Source organism: Abramis brama (genome assembly GCF_963993115.1).
Source record: "Abramis brama genome assembly, chromosome: 23".
Classification (NCBI taxonomy): Eukaryota; Metazoa; Chordata; class Actinopteri; order Cypriniformes; family Leuciscidae; genus Abramis; species Abramis brama.
Window position 1 is genome coordinate 17,252,739 of NC_139985.1, and position 8,040 is coordinate 17,260,778.

An 8,040-nucleotide genomic window follows, 5' to 3' on the forward strand; every position below is an offset into this window, starting at 1 on the left:
CTCTATGTCTATTTCATCTCAGAGAGCTCTGACAGATGTACTGGGCTCCAGGCCGCTGTTTTAGTAAAGCAGTACAGGTCAGGAGAGAGAAAAATAAAACGAAGCAGAGAATCAGACAGGTATGCCTATAGAAGACTCGGCCCGAGCAGCGGTCTTCCTCATCCCTTCCCCTTCCTTCCCTACGTCCTGCCCTGTCGACTCTAATAGACTATTGATTTTCCATCTGCCGTAGGATCAGTCTCCACTTTTACCATTCACTCATGATATTAGCTGTCCATTAGGTGCAGAGCTCTCAGCCCTAACAGCTTGTCAGCACAGAAGCAACACTCCACCTCCAGCACAATACAATCAGCTGATTAGTCTCGAGACTCAAGCAGCACAGAACAGCCCTCCAACACACTACAAGAGGCGTCTTTAAGCTGATAACATAAAGGTGAGTAGCTGGGGGGTCACAGGTGAAGTCTAACACCCGAATGCACATCAGACAGAGTGGGAAGTTACTAAGTGGATTAAAGCAGGCCGAAAGCACTCAGGACAGTCTGTGTTCGCAGCTTATTACCAGATGCATTGTTTTAAAAGTTGGAAAACTGCCACACGAGCCTCCTTGGAAGCTCTGCTGTGATTTCCGAAACGTACAGTCGAGCAAGATGGCATGCTCGTGCCTGGAGGGAACTTTATCAAACGCATTTCTGCTGGCTCATATGTTAGGGATTGGTTTGGATTTAAAAAAAATAAATATATATATATATAGATCTAACAGAACTCAGATATCAAACTGCGTTTGAACTATCTAGCTTGTGGATACTGCATTGGTGCTCTTGTGGACAACACTTCGAGTCTGGCTTTCAACATTTCTCTTTCTACAATAATTTCCTGATTCATTTGCATTATACTGTGTATAGCAATGGCAAAACATTGTCAAGTACTTTATTCAGCAAGGATGCATTGAATTGATTCAGATCTATTTATCTATTTATCAAAGAAAATCATGGTTTCCACAAAAATATTAAGCAGCACAACTGTTTTCAACATTTATAATAATAAGAAATGTTTCTTGAGCTGCGAATTAGCATATTAGAATTATTTCTGGATCATGTGACACTTAAGACTGGACAAATGAGGAATATATCAACCCGATCTCACAGCAATTCCTACGTATTTTACGAGGTGGCTAATTCGTAGGAATTGCTGTGAGATCGGGTTGATATATTCCTCATTTGTCCAGTCTTAAGTGTCACATGATCCAGAAATAATTCTAATATGCTAATTCGCAGCTCAAGAAACATTTCTTGAGGTTTTTCTTGAGAGGTGGCTAATTCGTAGGAATTCATTTGACCTCACTCGTTCGTTTTTTTGCTAAATCGTACATATTTTACGAGTTGCCCAATTCGTATGAATTCGTACGAAAGACCTACCCCTGACCCCGCCCCTAAATCTACCCATCACTGGGGTTTGGAAAAATCATGCGAATTCGTACGAATTAGCCACCTCATACTCACTCGTACGAATTTGTTCGAATTGGTCATAAGATACCGTTAAATATATTAAAATAGTAAACCGTAAATTAAATGGAAGGGATTACAATTCAAAAGAACTGTTTTACTTTTTGATTTAAAAAAAATGCAACCTTGCTGAGCATTACTAATAAAACACAAAGAAACAAAGAAACATTTCAAAATCTTACAGACCTAAAATTAAGAGAGAAAAATCTTGTAACTTACAAATAGCTTACAAATAGAATGTTTAAGTTTTGTGTGAGAAATCTATATATAGTTAAGCTTCAGTAACTTAGTTTGCATCATGAGGGGCGCTAATTATCATCCTGTGAAGATAATGAGAGTTCGATCTGGAGTGTTTGGGAGGAAAAAAACATTATTTAAGAACAAGATGATGATCAGCCTCAGATCTTAACAAGCACACAGCCTCTCCCCAACATGTCGCTGCTGTGTCCTTCTGTCGAAGAATATGACAGCACATTAGAGATTCCCAACCTGACCCCTGATTCCACACATCTGTAGGGTAAGTGTGCGATCGCTCGTCTGTCACTTCCTCGAGGAGGTCATTGCACGAGCAAGTGGAAGCTGTTAATTGTACAGACAACTTTAATGAAGCAAAGGACGTTTTCTCCCGCAGTAACACTCCAAAACATATAATGTCAATCTTCAATACTGCTTTCTGTATAAATGGAAAAAAAAAAAGTTTTTGATTCTGACTTTATAACGAGTAATTGCGAGTTTCCATCTCAGCAGTTTCCAGATATAAACTTCAATTCTGACTTTATTTCTCACAATTGCGGGTTTATATCTTGCAATTCTGGCTTTATAACTGACTTTTTCAATTCTGACTTAATAACTCGCAATTTTGAGAAATATTTTTAGAATTGCAGAATTTTAGACTTTTTTCCCTCAGAATTGTGAGATAAATTTGCAATTCTGAGAAACAAACAATTGCGAGTTTATATCTCACAGTTCAGAGAAAAACTCAGATTTGTGGCATATAATCCTGCAATTGAGAAAGAAAAAAGTCAGAATTGCGAGATATAAACTCGCAATTGCCTTTTTTATTTATTTTTTATTCCGTGGAGGAAACAAGCTTCCATTGGATCTTATGGACTACATGTACACTGTAAAAAAAATTGCTGTAGTTATGCAGCTGCTTGCCAGTAACTTACTGTAGATTTAAATTGATGTTATTTACTGGCAACAGTTTGTTCAAAGTTAAATGAACATTAAACATTAACAAGTCTTTGTCTTTACAGAATAAAACTATAAAATAACAATCTAATGCAAAGTAAATGATGATAGAATTTCTATTTTTGGGTGAACTATCCCTTTAAATTTTTGGTGACTGAAGGACATCTATAAACCTTCTTTACTCAAAGCAGATTTTCAAAGGATGGGTCCCAATATTTCAGAAAATACAGAGGAAGCTATTTTCAAAGACATCTCCAATCCAGAGCACCCAAAGGAGGCTGTCATATCCACGGTTGGGTCTCAATATGACTCTGATCACATAACCTCTGTCATTCTTTTTTTGTGAACCCCTCCGGCAAAGTGCTCAGGAGATGGATTCAGACGCAAGCCTTCACCGTGGGATCCTGGACAAGAATCCAGCCAGATTTAGATGCTTCATGTAGGTTTATCTCCGGACTGTCAAAGGAGTGTGCTTTTCATAGAAGCTACTTTTGTTTTCAAGGGTGTGAGTCACTGCAAAGATACAAAGAATTATGATAAACAAGAAATTAAAATGTCCACACTTTCTTGAGACATACTTATTTTACTGCTAGGGAAGATATGCTAAAACATTTAGTGAAATATTTATTTGATATGCCTTTTCTGTACATGAATCTTGCGATGACAGAGTCAAATCCACTTTCATTTCTTTCCCATGTCTGATAATATCTCTGACCTTGTGTCCAACTGCACCTCTACAGAAATGCAACGCTTCTGCCGATCGATTGTTTCAGAATGGCCTCCCCCGAGTTCTCAGCTCCTCTGTGAATGAGCATAAAGAATGTCCTCAGCTTAACCTTAATCTTTCCAGTGTAAAACAAAAGAGTCCTGCAATCCCAAAGACAAAAGGCCTATAACTGACACAAACGATAACAAATGCGAAAACACTAATATTTCTTAATATATCAGGGGTGGGCTACCTCAAGTCCTATATCCTAAATGCTGCCTAAACATCAGATGAAGAGTATTATAGCATCTATAATGATGATGTCATGCACTACAAATGACCAGTACGTTGCAGTGACATGCCAAGAACATTGTGACTATATGTAGGCACAACAAAAGTGGTCTAATCTACAAAGTGGGTTTCAATAGAACTGGAAGTTGTCCTGTGTCCCATCTCTGGATAAGCATACCTGATGGTGTTCTTTCCATCTGCCACTGTACAAACCAGGACAAAGCAGCAATGAGCTAAAATGGAAATTGGAAAATGGAAGCCAGAGGAGAGGGGGGGAAAAAAGTGGAGAGAGAGAGAGAGAGAGAGAGAGAGAGAGAGAGAGAGAGAGAGAGAGAGAGAGAGAGAGAGAGAGAGAGAGAGAGAAAGAACGGGGCAGTCTGTCTCACTGACAGAACAACTTCATTTATAACACAGCTGATTGGGTGCTGGCAGGTAGGCCTTACGTAACAGTGAAGCCGACAGAAAGAGAAGAAAACAGAAGTCGGTAAAGCTCTGCTTGCATTGAGTTTCCACATAAGAGAACAGCTGCATCAAGCTCGTGATAACAAAAGCCCCCTCGATGTTTCACAGTGCATCTTCCTCATTAATTATCCCTCTATCTAGGGAAAGTGGAGGCATGTGCTCGTCTAGGCGTTCAGAAGTGATCCACTGATAAATGGCTTGCTTAACAGACGCAGTCCATCCAACCCCAAGCGCATAAAACTCTCCGAACAGGCAGTGTTGTTGTCCTCGCCTCACAGACAGAACCTAAAAACTTTTCGTTTTGCAACATTAGTTGGGAAGGGAGTCCATGGCACATAAAAGGAACCAAAGATAGGCAGCCATGCGCCAAATTCACCGAAAGCCTCTCCCAGAACAGCCCGGTGGTCCAGACTGGCTTTGTGAGGACCTTCAAAGGTACTTAGGAGTGGAAATATGTGGCTCCATCCCATGCCAAGTCTAATTAGGTACACATCAGAGGGCCGGTGTGAGAAGGTGGGCCGTTTCCTACACATGGACCCCTTATAACACCAATGAAAGCATGGACCCTGGAGACAAGCACTCAAACCAAACACAATCTGGGCGATATACACACTGTGTCCAAGAACGCAGCCAAGCCACACAGCAAACTGGGCAGGAAGAGGAGCTGCCATCCCCGGCCAAGTCTATTACTCCCCAGATCACCTAGCTTACGGACGCAGAAGGTGACCGGGAAGTGGAAGGAATTAGCTGTTTAAAGTGAGCAGGGATGACAAATAGTAACTGGCAGGTCAAGCAGCTTGTCCTGCCCAAAAATGCAATCAAAGCTTAAAAATGTAGGTAATGCTTCAGTATAAACTCTGCATGGCACTCTAAAAACTGGCTTGGAAACAGAACACAGCTGTAGGGCACGTTTAAGGGCAGAAAAAGGGCGGCATGCATTTTTGTCAACAATATTAATAATACTAATAATACATATTTCAAGCATCAAGTATTAAATTACCAAAGTATTTTACTTTAGTTCAACTTACTGCTATTTAATTAAAGTGTTATATTATTAAATCAATTGTTATATAATTAAATTCAGTTAATTACTAAAGTACACTAATGTACAACATTGTGTGGTCAGTGTGTGGTCAGTTTTTCCCCCAAATAAATAATTTATATATATTGGCAAGGTGACATTAAATTGACAGTAAAGTGACAATAAAGAAATGTATAATGTTACAAAAAATATATATATTTCAAATAAATCTTTCACAGGTTCCACAAAAATATTAAGCAGCATAACATTTTTCAAGATTGACAATAATAACAATTTTATTATTTCTTATAATTTCTTGATCATCATCGTATATTAGAATACTTTCTGAAGGATCATGTGATCCTGAAGACTGGAGTAATGGCTCCAGCTTTACCATCACAGGAGTAAATTACAATTTACAATTTACATTAAAATAGAAACCAGTTATTTTAAAATGTAGTAAAATTTCACAATATCTTTATTCTTTATCTTTATTGTAACAAATATTATTTATTTTTTTAGCAAATGAATACAGCCTCACTACTGTAAGCATGAGAGACTTAAAAAAATGGCAACACTTTATTTTACAGTGTCCATGTTACATGTACTCACCATAGTAATAACAGTAAATTATGTATAATTACATGCAACTAACCCTCAACCAAATCCTACCCTAACCCTATAGTAGGTACTGTACATGTAGTTAATTAATATTACTCAGTACTTAAATATATAATTACACTGTAACAATGACACCTTAAAATAAAGTGTAACCAGAAATACCAACTCCAAACTTTAGAACAATGTAAATTATGTTTGAAGTACCTTAGAGTACCTCGTGGTATTACTATCTGATACCATCACTGTACTGCCACAGTATCAGTCAAAGAGGAATTATTCTAGACAAATCTAGTACAAACATTTGTTTGCCAAAAAAAAAACAACTGTAAAAATTCACATACACTCTCTGTATTAGTTTAAAGTCGGAGCACTTTGCTGAACCATTTGATACCCACCCACCCACTCAGTCCACTTGCCTGCTAGTAAACAAAACCAAAAACTCTTCAGAAACCTCTAGATGAAAATATGCAAGAGTGCAACCACTTACACTCATTCACAAAATATATAATTATTATTCAGATAAAGGAACATGATGCGAGGCCCATGCGTTGGTTGAGTTTTTCTTGTTGACCCAGTGGATGAGGAACGGCAGAAACCCTCTGTCCGTTCCGCAGATATCCTAAGAAACACACACACACACACAAGCACAAACGCACACACGGGACACAAATGCAATTTATGGCAGGAATCAGAGAGTTTGCAGCTCAGTGCTCAGGCAGGAGAGATGAGGTTATCACCTCTATCTCCACGCCGGTGGGGGCCGCAATAAAATCATACCTCAGCAACAGGGCCCGGCAATGAGATTTGCAGGACAGTTGTAAATGTTCGAGAGTGCTTTCTCTCTCCCCAGCTCTCTCTCTTTCTTTCTGACACAAGGGCACCCTGGTATTTCACCCCACTTCCCACCAGCAGCAGAGGCTTTAAGGCAACGTATATTTGGAAAGGTGGCACACTCAAATCTAACATTTAGAGCTGCAGAAAGGACAAAGCGTGACTGCTTGGTCGCTTAGCATTAAAACACAAAAAAGTGTGGAGCTACAAAGGGATTAAGTCATTCAGACATTTCAGACAGTGATTAGATGTTTACTAAGGTTATGAACAATTATCATATTTATATGTCATTGTATTTTACATGGAACACCATAAAAAAATAACATGATGCTATCATGGTTTAAGGTAAAAGGTTAGGGTGATTATTTGTAGATTATTAGCTTGCATTGGCTGTTTATTAGTACTTTTAAAGCACATAATTATTAATGCCTTACTCTGCATGACCATATTCTACATCCCTTAATCCTACCCAATACCTAGACTTAGCAACTACCTTACTAAGTATTAATAATCAGTCATTAGGATTTTATTGAGACAAAAATTTGTTGTTTATATTTAGTTAATAGTGAAAATTGGACCCTAATCTAAAGTGTGACCTTGACTATAATTACGACATTACTGTTTAATAGTGTGTTAAAGAGAATACAATGGTAATTTCCAACAAAATGACTGCAAAGTGCACATGGAAATTATTATGACCGCCGCTAGCGTAGCTAGCGAAAGCGGTCATATAGGGATTGTCAAAGTTTTTTTTTGTTTTTTTTCCCGTCACCTTACTGAATTTTTCGTCAACGATACCAGGGACACCGAAGCACCGGGGAACATGAAATTTGGTGGGCATGTAGCCCCACTAGACTTCTAAGGAAAAATTTCGTTTGGTCCCCGGGGGCCACTCCCCCCCCGCGCTGGGCCCCCTCAAACCCCAAAAAATGCAGTTTTTCCTAAATAACTACCTGAACCGTGGCACCGAGGATGAAGAAATTTTTATGGTATGTTGGTCTACTAGACTTTTACGGAAAAATTTCGTTTGGTCCCCGGGGGCCACTTCCCCCCCCGCGCTGGGGCCCCCGTAAATTTTTCGTCAACGATACCAGGGACACCGAAGCACCGGGGAACATGAAATTTGGTGGGCATGTAGCCCCACTAGACTTCTAAGGAAAAATTTCGTTTGGTCCCCGGGGGCCACTCCCCCCCCGCGCTGGGCCCCCCCAAACCCCAAAAAATGCAGTTTTTCCTAAATAACTACCTGAACCGTGGCACCGAGGATGAAGAAATTTTTATGGTATGTTGGTCTACTAGACTTTTACGGAAAAATTTCGTTTGGTCCCCGGGGGCCACTTCCCCCCCCGCGCTGGGGCCCCCTTAAATTTTTCGTCAACGATACCAGGGACACCGAAAAACCGGGGAACATGAAA

The 8,040-nt window shown here is 39.5% G+C and overlaps 1 protein-coding gene across 3 annotated transcripts in view; it reads right to left on the reverse strand.

The window, feature by feature from the left end:
• nlgn1 (neuroligin 1) overlaps positions 1-8,040 on the reverse strand; it is a 298,549-nt gene that overhangs the window by 41,533 nt on the left and 248,976 nt on the right. The gene's annotated exons all lie outside the window — the stretch shown is intronic.